This window comes from Peromyscus maniculatus, chromosome 8 (assembly GCF_049852395.1).
Source record: "Peromyscus maniculatus bairdii isolate BWxNUB_F1_BW_parent chromosome 8, HU_Pman_BW_mat_3.1, whole genome shotgun sequence".
In the NCBI taxonomy this organism is placed as follows: Eukaryota; Metazoa; Chordata; class Mammalia; order Rodentia; family Cricetidae; genus Peromyscus; species Peromyscus maniculatus.
The window spans coordinates 12,499,992-12,512,454 of NC_134859.1; the positions used below are offsets into that span (position 1 = coordinate 12,499,992).

The following is a 12,463-nucleotide window of genomic DNA, read 5'->3' on the forward strand; positions in this document are numbered from 1 at the left end:
ATTAAAAACACAAAAAGATATAGATATAAGAATGGAACATAAATTGAATGCTTTATATGAGATGGCACAATTTTAGGGAGATGAGCTCCACAGCCTAAAACTAGAATACTTTTAAAATGTTATGATAATGATAAATGGATTTATATTACATCTTCTATATATAATGAAAATGTTGTTGGATGGGAAAGAGTTACGGCACATATTAAAGGAATTTGGCATGATTGTAATGAATCTTGAAATTTGGCTAAATTACATCAAGAGATTACAAAAATAAAAAAGGCTAAATTAGATTTTGATATGGCTAAAACAGGTGAAAAAATGTTGGAACAATTTAAAAAGCCTATTCCATCATGCTAATCATTTACTTCATTCTCAAGTTACATTTTAATTATTGGGATATATGTCTTGATAGGATTAATTTATTGCCTATGGTTTCCAAGCTGATTACAAACTTGCTATAAAATTGGGCTCAGAACTTCATGTAGTAAAACTCCCCATATTCCCTTGATTTATGATACCAGAGGATGATAACCAAAGACAGGTAAGTTTTCTTTGCCTCCTTTCAACCTAAGACAGGACATGAATTATGGAATTCATGCTCCCATAACAGGTAAGATTGGAGTGTGGTAAGGAAACACCTAACACAGGCATGGTCATCTGGGAGTCTTAAAATAAATAAAAAGGAGGAATTGTGGGAGCCCATAACTGACTCAGTTTCCCAGTTTGAATCTGAAGTCTATTCTGAGTCAATAGATTTCAGACTTACTTGCTGCAAGACTGTGAGAAAGTCCTGAGTAGCCCATAGAGTCTCCTTGAAGGGCTGTGAGAAAGTCCCAATTAGCCCATGGAAAGGAACACACTGTCTATCTAGACACAGGCTGCTGCTGCTGCTGGCCTCAGGCTGCTGACATCCAGCTGGGAGGTACATCAAGATAGAAAATGAAACTGCCTGCTCCTTGACCCAAGGACAGGGTAGACAATGGTTGAATGCCTGTGCTATGCATTGTTCTACTTTTGCCCTTCAAGTTTATATGTAAGCTGCCTGTGGAATAAACTCAGGCACTGTTTGACGTTGACTGGCCATTCTTTCCACTCTTGTTCTTTCTTCTCCGTATCCGCATGCCTCCACTCAGCTACCTGGTCGACTTGTCAGCTAGCTCTGACAGATCAGGACATGGGAAATCAGGGTTGTACACCAAGTGTAAGAATTCATCCTGGGCTCTGCAGAAGGGACTAGCAAGGAGATCCAGGGTCAGCAACAGTAGCATGGCTCCTGAGGATCCAGGAGCTACAGGGAGGCGGCAAGACTTTAAAGAAGCTCTGAGGAAAAGACATGATTTTAAGAGGTCTCCAGGACCCAGACTGAGACAAGGGAACTTTCAAGAATTGTCTTTTTCCACAGTATCAAAAGGCTTCAGAAGAGCCAGGGATGGTTTTATCCACATGACCACACTGCATGACCCCCAATGTCACTATGCTACCATTCTGACTAAGCCCTTAGCAACAGGTCCCATGTTGTCAAATCACATTGGGCTCCCCAAAGTCTAAAGCTACTCCTGAAGAAACCCCACATTCCAAACCCCTCCATCCATTCTTGCCACCCCCTTTAAGGAGGACGGGCTCCTGCAAACCCATCTGGGAGGCCCCATATGGGAGAGGGAATCTGAACTTGAACTTGTCCAGGGAACTGGAGATTTCACAGAGCATGGGACTTTGGCCTGGGAACAACCACCTAGGATGTTTTGGGCCATGTGAAGTGTTTCTGCCCTCTAGTGTACAAAGTCAGAGATGCGGCTGCGCACTAAGGAAAAGCCAGGCTCAGGCCCCTTCTCACCCCTTACCTCTTTCCTTACATTTCTTTAAGTCAAGGACTAGAATCGCTGGCCTAGAGGGTGAGCTAGGACAGAGGTAAGCACAGAGCCATGGCAAGACTGAGCTTAGTAAAAATTTGACTCTGCAGAGTATGACTGGGGCTCTTCAACCTGCCCAATTCCACTCCCATCCTGCTCAGGAGTCTAGTTGAGTGTTAGAGCAGGGTCTGTTTCCTAGGGCTCCAAACCTACGAGTCTGTACTCCCCATAGACTTTATGTCCCTGGTCCCTAGTCACTCTGAGGTCTTCAATTCCATTTATACATTGTGAGAGTTTAACAAATATATTTTTATTGTAGTAAACATGCCAGTAAATTCATTATTTAAAAAAGAAAATTTACTATTTAACTCGTCTTATTTTGTATTTAATTAACTTAAAATATACTTTTATCTTATGTGTATGAGTGTTTTGCATACATATATGTGCATGCATTGTGCCCTTAGATGTCAGACTAGGCCATCAGATCCCCTGGAGTTACAAATGGTTGTGAATGTGGGTGCTGGGAACTGGACTTGGTTCTCTGCAAGAGCAACAAGTGCTCTTAGCCAATAGGCCATAGCCCCAGCCTCTATTTAATTCACTTTATTTGTTTATTCTTTTTTGAAACAGTGTCACTATGTAGCCCAGGCTAACCTAAAACTCATGGCAATCCTTCTGCCTCAACTTCCCAAATACTGGAATTACAGGTGTGAAGTCCCGTGCCTAGATCATTTAAGCCATCTTAAAGTATACATTGCAGTGCTGTGCCACCTTCCACAGGGCTGGAGCTTTTCACTCTCCCACGTGGAGCACAGTGGCCTCCTCAATACTTCTCATTTATGTTTAATGAGGTGTTTTTATTTTCCGTGTATTTGAGCTCTTATCTGTCTGACCTTTCCAGAGCGGTGTCTTCTGCCTTATTGCACACTGCTGTTCATGTTTGGTGTGTGGCTTTGTCCAGCTCTCTAGGACTTCATTGCCCTACCCTTCTTTAGACTTCATTACTCAGTTGTATTTTCCTGTTCAGGGTTAATCAACTTCACTGAGGTTATAACTTGTCAGCAATAAAAAGCATGTGTGAGTCAGGTGTGGTGAGCACACCTGTAATCCCAGCACTCAGTGGGCCACAGTGGGAGGGTCTGAGTTCAAGAGGAGCCTGAGCTACAGAGTGAGACCCTGGGTCAAAATGACAAAAACAAAAACAAACAAGCAAGCAAAAAACAGCAGCTATGATGACAGTGAAGTTAGACAATTTTTAGTAAATCTGCACACACACACCCCATATCCTCTGCTACCATTAAAAGTGGAAAGTTTACCTCCCAAAGTTTCCCCAGGCATTCAATGTCCCCCATCCTGAGTTCCAAGCAACCACCAACCTGTTTTCTATGACTGCTGACTGGTTTTGCCACCTCTAAGATGCATGTAAAAGGAGTCACCAGGAGGCACTCTTGCATCTGGATTCCTTCACTTAATAATGCATTTCTGAAATTCATCTGTGTTTTGTAGCTCAGTAGTGTCCTACCTACCTTTCCTGCTGCTGTGACAAAATATTCTGACAAAAGCAACTTGGAAGAAGGGTTTATTGCCACTCAGAGACTATTGTCACTCAGAGTCTATTGTGAGGAAGTCAAGGCATCAGGTATTTGAATCAGGTATTTGAATCAGCTAGTCAATTCCCATCCACATAAAGAAGCAGAGAGCTATGAATATAAGCTGCTTCTCAGTGCCCTATCTCCGTTATATAGACTGGAAAACCCATGCCCAGGGAATGGCACCACCCACAGTGGGCAATCCTTCCCACATCAATTAACATGATGAAGATCATCTCCAGAGGCTTGTCCCCCATCTCCCTGGTGATACTAGATTTCATTAAGATGTCAGTAGAGATTAACCAGCATATATAGACTGTAGGGGTTTTTTTTTTGTTTTTGTTGTTGTTGTTGTTGTTGTTGTTGTTGTTGTTGTTGTTTTAGGGGGGATATGTTTTGTTTTATTTTATTTTATAACCCAGTTTTTAAATAATTTGCCAAGTGATGAACATTTGGGCTATTTGTTGAAGACTGTTAACTCTTGGGGGCAGAAGCTTTTATTCTTCTTAAAGTGAAGTTGATACCTCATAATGTAAGTGAAAACATTTCAAACAAACTGCCAGCAGGGCATGATGGCACACACCTTTGGAGGTAGAAGCTATTGGTCAACCTCAGCTACATGGCAATTTCAAGGCCAGCCTGGGTACATGAAGGAAAGAAACTGCCAACCAGCTCTCAAAGTGGCAGGAGCTGGGGTGTTCCCCCCCAACCCAGAGTGTAAATTCTCCACTCTCTGTCCTTGCTAACAGTTGGTGATGCTAGTCTCTTTCATATGGACTCTCTTACTCATTTTCCCAGAGTTGTGCCCAAAACACCGGAGAGAAGGACCAGCAAGTGACTGGGCAGATAGAGCTGCTTGCTGCCAAGCCTGAACGACTTTGATCCACGGGACTCATGTGGTGGGAAGAAAGAATCAGTTCCCAAAATGTTTCCTCTGACTTCCAAACAAACACACATGCATATACAAATTGATCAATCAACAGGTATATATATATAATTTTAAAGTACTAAAAAAAAGGAGAGGGAACAAAAGGAAGACCTCTCCATTCCAGGTTCTGCCTGCTTCTACCCATTGCTTTCACAGGGATATCTGCACACCTGTGCACATAAATAAAAATAGACACAATAGAGCTGGGCATGGTGGTACACACCTTTAATCCAGCACTGAAGAGGCAGAGGCAGGTGGATCTCTGTGAGTCTGAGTCCAACCTGGTCTACAGAGTGAGATCCAGGACAGTTAGGGCACTGTCAAAAAAAAAAGATAAATTAGTAAACATATAACAAAAAGAAAAGTTTAGGAAAACAGAAAAAGACATTTTGGCAATGAACGAAAGGGAGCTGGAATAGAAAAGTCTATGAAAAGCCAAGAGCTGGGGTTGTAATCAGCTGGCAGAGTGCTTGCCTACTATGCAAGAAGCCCTGGGTTCAATTTCTACCACTGCACACATCAGATCTGGTTATAAACATCTGTGATCCCAGCATTTGGAAGGTGGAAGCAGGAGAAACAGAAGTTCGAGATCATCCTTTGCTGCATAGCAAGTTCAAGGCCAGCCTGAGATAGAAAAGACTCTATCTCATAATAAACAAATAAGTAAAAGTTCAACAAGAAGTGATGGTTTAGCCGGGTGGTGGTGGCACACGCCTTTAATCCCAGCACTCGGGAGGCAGAGGCAGGCAGATCTTTGTAAGTTCAAGGCCAGCCTGGTCTATGGAGTGAGATCCAGGAAAGGCACAAAGCTGCACAGAGAAACCCTGTCTCGAAAAAATAAAACAAAACAAAAAAAAAATGATGGTTTATACATGTAATCCCAGTATTCCGAAGGCTGCAACAGGAGGATTACCACATGTTCAAGGCCAGATTGGGCTACAAAATGAAACACTGTCTCAAAATTAAATAAATTCCATTAGCCACAAAGTCACTGGTGTGTGTGTGCGTGTGTGTGTGTGTGTGTGTGTGTGTGTGTGTTCATGCAGGCATGTGGAAACCAGAGGACAGCCTTAGGAGCTATCTTGCTCTTTGACACTATTTCTCGTTGGCCTGGAGCTTGCCAATTCAGCTAGGCTGGCCAGGATCCTCCTCTTCTGCCTTCCCAGAGCTGGGATTACAAGTGCAGGCTACCTTGTCTATTGTTTGTTTGTTTGTTTGTTTGTTTGTTTGTTTTGTTTTGTTTTGTTTTTATGTTTTTAAGCACGGATTCTAAGGATTGAACTCAGGTCCTTGTGTATGCAAGGCAAGAACTTTATTGACTGAGCCCATCTCCCTAACACCCATTTTGTTTTTGGTCGGGTTCTCAATAGCTCAGGCTGGCATTGTACACAAGACAATCCTATTGGAGAAATTATTTTGGCCACTCCACGTAGTTAAAAGGATATTTATTTAATGGCGTAACTCACAAATTAAGTAATGGGTAGGTCGCAGGGTCTGGGGAAGGTGTAATGCAGTCCAGTGGTGTTCTCCGGAGCTCTGCACAATCAATCTGCACCGGTCAGCGTTCTGGCACCGAGAGCGCGCCCAGAGCGAGCGCTGGCCCATCCAGCTCTCAGGTCCCCAGGCGCCTCCCCTCGCCCCGCCTCGTAGGCGTGACAGTTGCCAGAGTCTCAATGGGGGTTGGAACTTCCAGAACCAAGCTGGAATGGCTACCCACTACATCTCCCCCTTTTTGTCTAAATAAGAAGGTTCTAAACTAATACAAGACTATATACAAAGGAATGGTTATCAAATATTGTCCAGAAATAATGAGAGATAATGACCTAGATAAGATGTAACTACAACCAATGCAAACAATATCAAGCAAGAAACACATACTAAAATCCAGAGAAGTATAGAGCATAGGTAAACAGCATGTTATAAAGATCATTCAAAGGTGTCCTATCCTAAAGAACCTGAACCTAATACTTAATATGTTCTATCTAAGATATTATATATACTAAGTTGTCACTATAACTGCTAGTCTTCAATCCCATCAAAGACCTGAGAAGGAACATAATGGTCCCTGAGAAATGGTAGATGGATGCAAGCAACTTTCGGGAATCTTGCAAGAGTAGACCAAGACAGCTGGCAGCCTGGACAGTCACCTAATGTTTCTCAGCATTGTTGGTGCATTCAAATTGGCTACAGGCCTAGAGTATCTGACAGACCATTTTCAGAAGCAGGATTTCTGAAAGACCATCTTACCCTGTCTTGGCAGAGTACAGTGGTCGCTTTCCTTGTGTCCCGCTTGTCCAGAAAGGAGAGCATTGCATTTGTACTGTCAGCCATCAAGGCAAGGGCAGTTCTTTGCCCAGTAGGCCATTTTGTGCCAAAAGACAAACTTCCAAATGGAAATGTCTTAGAAGCCCAACATTCTCTCGGGATCAATTGGTGCAGCCAGGAGCAATTGTGTCTCACGTCAACAGAATTCTAAGTTATTTAAATGCCATATTCTCCAGGTCTATGAAGTGTTTGAAGATTACCTGCCCATCTGACCTATGTATCTGTAAATCTGGATAACCTAACTAACGTACCTATAGAGATGACAGGCATAGGCGACTATAAATCTATAAATCTTATCTATCGAAATAACCTAAGGACTAAGGCTTCACATAAATAAGGTAAACAGTCTATAAGCAAATGTATGGTGAAGAACGATGACTTCAAAATTGTGACAATACACAAGATATTTATAACAGAGGTAGGAATATATAGTGTGATATGCAATATAACAATAATATTAAATATATATCAATATACCGAATATCCTAAACAGAAGTAGAGCATATATAAAGTATGACAGATATAAATTTACATTTGTATCAATATAAAAACGTTTCAAATAAGAGTAGAAATATATGTACATTATAACAAATATAGTTCTGTATTTGTATCAATATACAAATTATCTTAAACAGGAGTATAAAAATAGTTTACATTTGTATCAACATATAAGAATCTATAACAGTACAAATTACAGTGCAAATTATCTAAGGTTGCTATTTTACTAAGTTTGTTTACTAGTATATACAATGATTTACCATCATATCTTATACCTATCTGTTCCATTTCTTCTCCCCCCACCCCCCCTTTTTTTTTTTTATAATCCTGAGTTAATATTTTCTTCCACCCCCAACCCTATAACCGTCATCCATAACCCTGAGAATTATGAAACCTAAGGGAGAAGGGGCGTCGTTTTCTTAGAATTGCTTCCTGCCGTTTAGGGGGTGATGTTATCTCTGTTGGGTACTGTGAGAAAGCTCAGATAGTTAAATCTCAGTTAGACTAACTGTAGGTTCTGCAGCAAGTTTTAGAGTAATGGGTAAGATTGTCTGAAATTCTGGCAAGAAGTGTAGTATGATGATGATTACCATGGCATCATTCTGGATTGGGTAGAGTTGTTGTTGTTGGGGCCCCATCTTCCTTCTGGTGACTTCTGAGATTGCTATTGGAAAAACTTATTTGTTATCAAAAATGGGAGGTTTGGATTTAAAGAGGACATAGCATGTAAGAAAGGATTCTGAGAAATCAAGAGTAAGCATGGAGAGAATTAGAATTTAGAAGACAATGGTCCCTTTTTATTGGTTTCCTTCTGTCTCACACCAGAGGGCTCTTCTGATATGGGACTGAAGAATCTCTTAAACTTTTCTTTTAGCAATATGCTTGGGTTTAGAGAAGGAGTGAGCCAATTCCATCTCCAAAGCCAGCTTGGCTATAATTGAATTGGAACCACAACTTTTCTAGATTGATAGAGAGAAAGATGTTAGACAGTGAGATTTTACCATGTGTAGATTGGTACCAATAGATTCTTCCTTTCTGCTGTAAACATCCGGATATCCAAGGCCTTATGAGTTTTGGAAGATGGGTATTTCCATTATCCTGGAAAGACAAAAACAGAACCCTACCCCACCCTTTGATTGTTAAATTTTTCTTACAACTTGTAGAGATGTCACATTGGTGGATGATCTTTTACTTCTCTTCATCAAGGGGTTTTTCCTGTTCGAATCGAATTTTTATTAATTTTGTTGGTATCCATAGCTTTTCTTCTCCTGCAGAAACAAAGGCAAAACCCCTTCCCCAACGTAGAACATATCCAGGTTTCCATTCTGAGGTCAGCACATCCTTAAAATAAACTGCCCGGCTAGCTCAGTCGGTAGAGCATGAGACTCTTAATCTCAGGGTCGTGGGTTCGTGCCCCACGTTGGGCGCCAGATATTGGAGAAATTATTTTGGCCACTCCACGTAGTTAAAAGGATATTTATTTAATGGCGTAACTCACAAATTAAGTAATGGGTAGGTCGCAGGGTCTGGGGAAGGTGTAATGCAGTCCAGCGGTGTTCTCCGGAGCTCTGCACAATCAATCTGCACCGGTCAGCGTTCTGGCACCGAGAGCGCGCCCAGAGCGAGCGCTGGCCCATCCAGCTCTCAGGTCCCCAGGCGCCTCCCCTCGCCCCGCCTCGTAGGCGTGACAGTTGCCAGAGTCTCAATGGGGGTTGGAACTTCCAGAACCAAGCTGGAATGGCTACCCACTACACAATCCTCTTGCCTCAGTCTCCCAAGTGCTAGGATTATAGGTATAAGCTAACATGCTGGTAGAATTTGAAAGACACAAGAAAAACCAGGACCTGTGTCCCTGATGGCTGGGATGGGGACCAGAAGGGCTCAGTCCCCAGCTGTATTTCCCACCCTTATTGAGGAAGCTTCCCGCAGGTTCTTCATCACACACTGGCACTATTGATGCCTCCTGCTTCCTCCAAAGTCTGCAAAGGGACTTTCCTATAGCTTTGTGCTCAGAGTGCCTGGCTTGACTGCTACCTGACCTTCCTGGTCAAGCATCCAAGTTCCAGCAGTATGTACTTTAGGTCAGCCTTAGTGCAGGCAGACTTTGAGCATGAGTAGAACCCCTGTGCTGTGCTCTGTCCTCCTGCCAAGATTAAAGTTATGGTGCATTTATTGCCTTTTGCCATAACCATAAGCACCTGCACAAACCACTTGGCGGACAATCGAGGCTTCCTGGGAGAGTAGACCCGAATTGTATCCCATGAGCCATCATATGCTTGAGTGCAAGCCCTCAATAAAGCCTTCTTCCGATGCTATTGTTGGCCTTTTTGCGATTTTTATCTCTCTGAGTGAAAAGCCCAGAGCTGAGCCAGTAATACTCAGCGGTAGGAAGGAGGAAGGGGGTTGAGACAATGGTGAGGAAACCTGTGGACACAGAGCTCAGGAGGATGCCTCCTGCTGGAGGGTCTGGACCTGGGCAAGAAAGTATCCTATGAGTTTTTTTTTGTTTTTTGGTTTTTTGGTTTTGGTTTTTTTTGGTTTTTTTTTTTTTTTTGAATGCGAGGATCAATGGATGGATGGTTAAGTGGATGTGTATGTAGATAGATAAATGGATAGGTAGATGGACAGATGGATGGACAAACAAATAGTAAGATGAATGATGGATATTGATAAATAGATGGATGCAGAGACATGTAGGTTAATAGGTAAGTGGGTGGATGGATGGATGAATGGTTGGATGGATGGATGTACAAATAGGTGGCTGGCTGATGGATAGGTGGATGGAAGTATGGATAGATTAAAGAACAGACCAGCATTCAACATGTACCAGTTTTGGAGCACACATTTTATATTTTTACAACATGTAACACGTTACCTACTCATTTAATTGTCATAAACACCCTGTTGAGGAGATTAATTCTGATTTTTACATATAAGGATGCCAAGGCCAAGAGAGTGGAAGTAATATTCTGGAGAGGCATGATACTGAAACCCAAATCCTGTTCCTTCTATCACCTCCTTTGCAGGTACCAGCCCAGCCCAGAATCATGAGGAGAATGGCCTTTCCGAAGCCTCCTATATCCCCTGTGCCAGAGGCCTCAGCCTCTATATCCTGGAGTGTCTTGCTTGGAAACCTGGAGCCAGCCACACATGGTACCACTGGCACAGCCCACGTGTCCCCGAGAATCACTTCTCACCAACTCACTCCCTGTTCAGGGAGGAGGCCATGCTAGCCTCAGCCATGGACTCCTGCTGGGAAAGGCCCCATCATTTCCAGACTGGGCTCCTGGTTCAGTTCCTCATCTCAGCCAGTCATTCCCTGGTTTGACCTTTGGACAGAAATCTTGGGTCTTCCGGAACATTTGAGTAAATTGTACCCATTTCCTTATCCTTGTTCTGGCTTGACCCTGAGGGTGTGTCTCTGTGTTGTCTGTGTTGGCCATGACTATCTCCTCTTGCACAACGCAGAACTGGACAGTTCTGTTACAGCCTGTCCAAGAAGGAAGCTGTCACTAGGTCTGTGTCTGAGGGAGGCCACCTAGATTATATGAACAGTGCAGCTAGCAGAGGACTCCTGAGAGGAGTCCCTGTGTAGACAAGGATGGGTACAGCCACCTGGGTGCCACACACAGCCCAACTCCCCCCCCCCCGGGGTTCCCAACTATTATATCCTTGACCTCCATCCCAACCCAGCCCCTCCTTGCCTGCTACCATAGCAGAAATGTCCATTTTCAAAATCCTCTGGCAGGATCACCCTGGGAGGGAAGCCTGACTAAGAGAAGACAAAGGGACTCGGGTTTGCATGCAGCCAATCCCAGGCTGCAGAAACTGTGTTTCCCTGGGTGGCTTTAGGCTCTTTTCTGTAACCTGTTGTTGGGGTGAGGGGTGGGGATGAGGAGCAGCCCTTGGAGGGTGGGGTGGAATATGCCACCAGGAAATGAAGGTTGGACTACAGAACTCAGCCCATGGAGCCACACACAGATGCGTGGAGACACACTTAGCCTGGGTAGAGGGGATCTTAGAACCAGGCTGTGTGGTCATCTGAGGAGATAAGTACTCCTGTCTAAGGAAGGCTACCCTGTGGAGACTTCTGAGAGTTGACTGATGCAGGGGTAGGGTTGCTTGTTGTCATGCATTAAGCAGGAATGCAGAATTGAAACCGGACTTAGTGATGTACCCCTGTAACCCCAGAAGTGAAAGTGGGGTTGTTAGGATTCCAGCCACTCCTCCAGCTGTATGACCGCACGTGCACAGTTCAGTAGCCAAGTAAGGGGTCTTACATCCTACATCATCTGTGCGCTGCGTGATTGCCATGCAGTCATGCGATCTGTGCATGCGTGGCATAGCTCCATAAGCCCACATGCACATGCGCAGGGGAATCCTTAAAAAATCGGTCACAAACTCCTCCCCTCTCTTCTGCTCTCCCCCTCTCTCCCTTCTCCTCACATGTCTTTCCAACAGGCCTGGCCACGCTCTCTTCTGTCCCCCCCCCCCCCGCCCCCATCTCCTAATAAAGCTCTGATACTGGGTTTTGTCGTGCCTCATGGCTTTTCTCGCACAGTAACAGCGCTGCTTAATAACATTGTGCCACCACACCACTAAAACCAACAGGGATGATCTGGAGTTCAAAATCATCAATCGAGGCCTTTTCTTTTGTTCTACTCCATGGCTGTCTTGTTTACTTATGGAAGGTAGTTATCGTGAGGCATGAGGAGACAGAGAATTTATTAACAAGACACTTGACCCTTGACATCAAGAGAAAAGGAGGGGGAAGTAGACACTGAAAAGCCAAATCCTTCACCAGACATGAGCCCTTCATCCTGGATGGACAAATGGGATAGAGCTGAGTGCAGGAAGGGGACACCCAGAGAAGAGTTCTGATCTCTCCCTCTGACCTGGGTAGCTGTGTGTGTGTGTGTGTGTGTGTGTGTGTGTGTGTGTGTGTGTGTGTGTGTGTGTGTTCAATGTGCATATGTACATATGTACGTGTGTGTGGAGGCCAGGAGTGAAGCTTGAGTCTTTTACTCCAGGGCTAGCAACTATTTTTGAGACAGGGTCTCTCACAGGTCATCTCTTTAGGCTAGGCTGGCTGGCCAGGGAGCCCCAGAGGTTCTCCTCCCCTCCTCCCCACCACTCAGATCACTGGTGCTTGCTGCTGCATGTCGCATCTTCACACAGGTGCTGGGGTTCAAGCTCAGGTCCTCATGCTTGTGTGGCAAGCACTTCCCAACTAAGCCATTCCCCTGCCTCCTGCCTTTGGCATTGGCCCTGGG

The 12,463-nt window shown here is 44.0% G+C and overlaps 1 non-coding gene across 1 annotated transcript; it reads left to right on the top strand.

Annotated features, from left to right (window-relative positions):
- Positions 1–8,544: 8,544 nt before the first annotated feature.
- Positions 8,545–8,617, top strand: Trnak-cuu (transfer RNA lysine (anticodon CUU)). The gene has a single exon. It is a non-coding gene; the product is annotated as a tRNA-Lys (tRNA).
- The last annotated feature ends 3,846 nt before the right edge of the window (positions 8,618–12,463 follow it).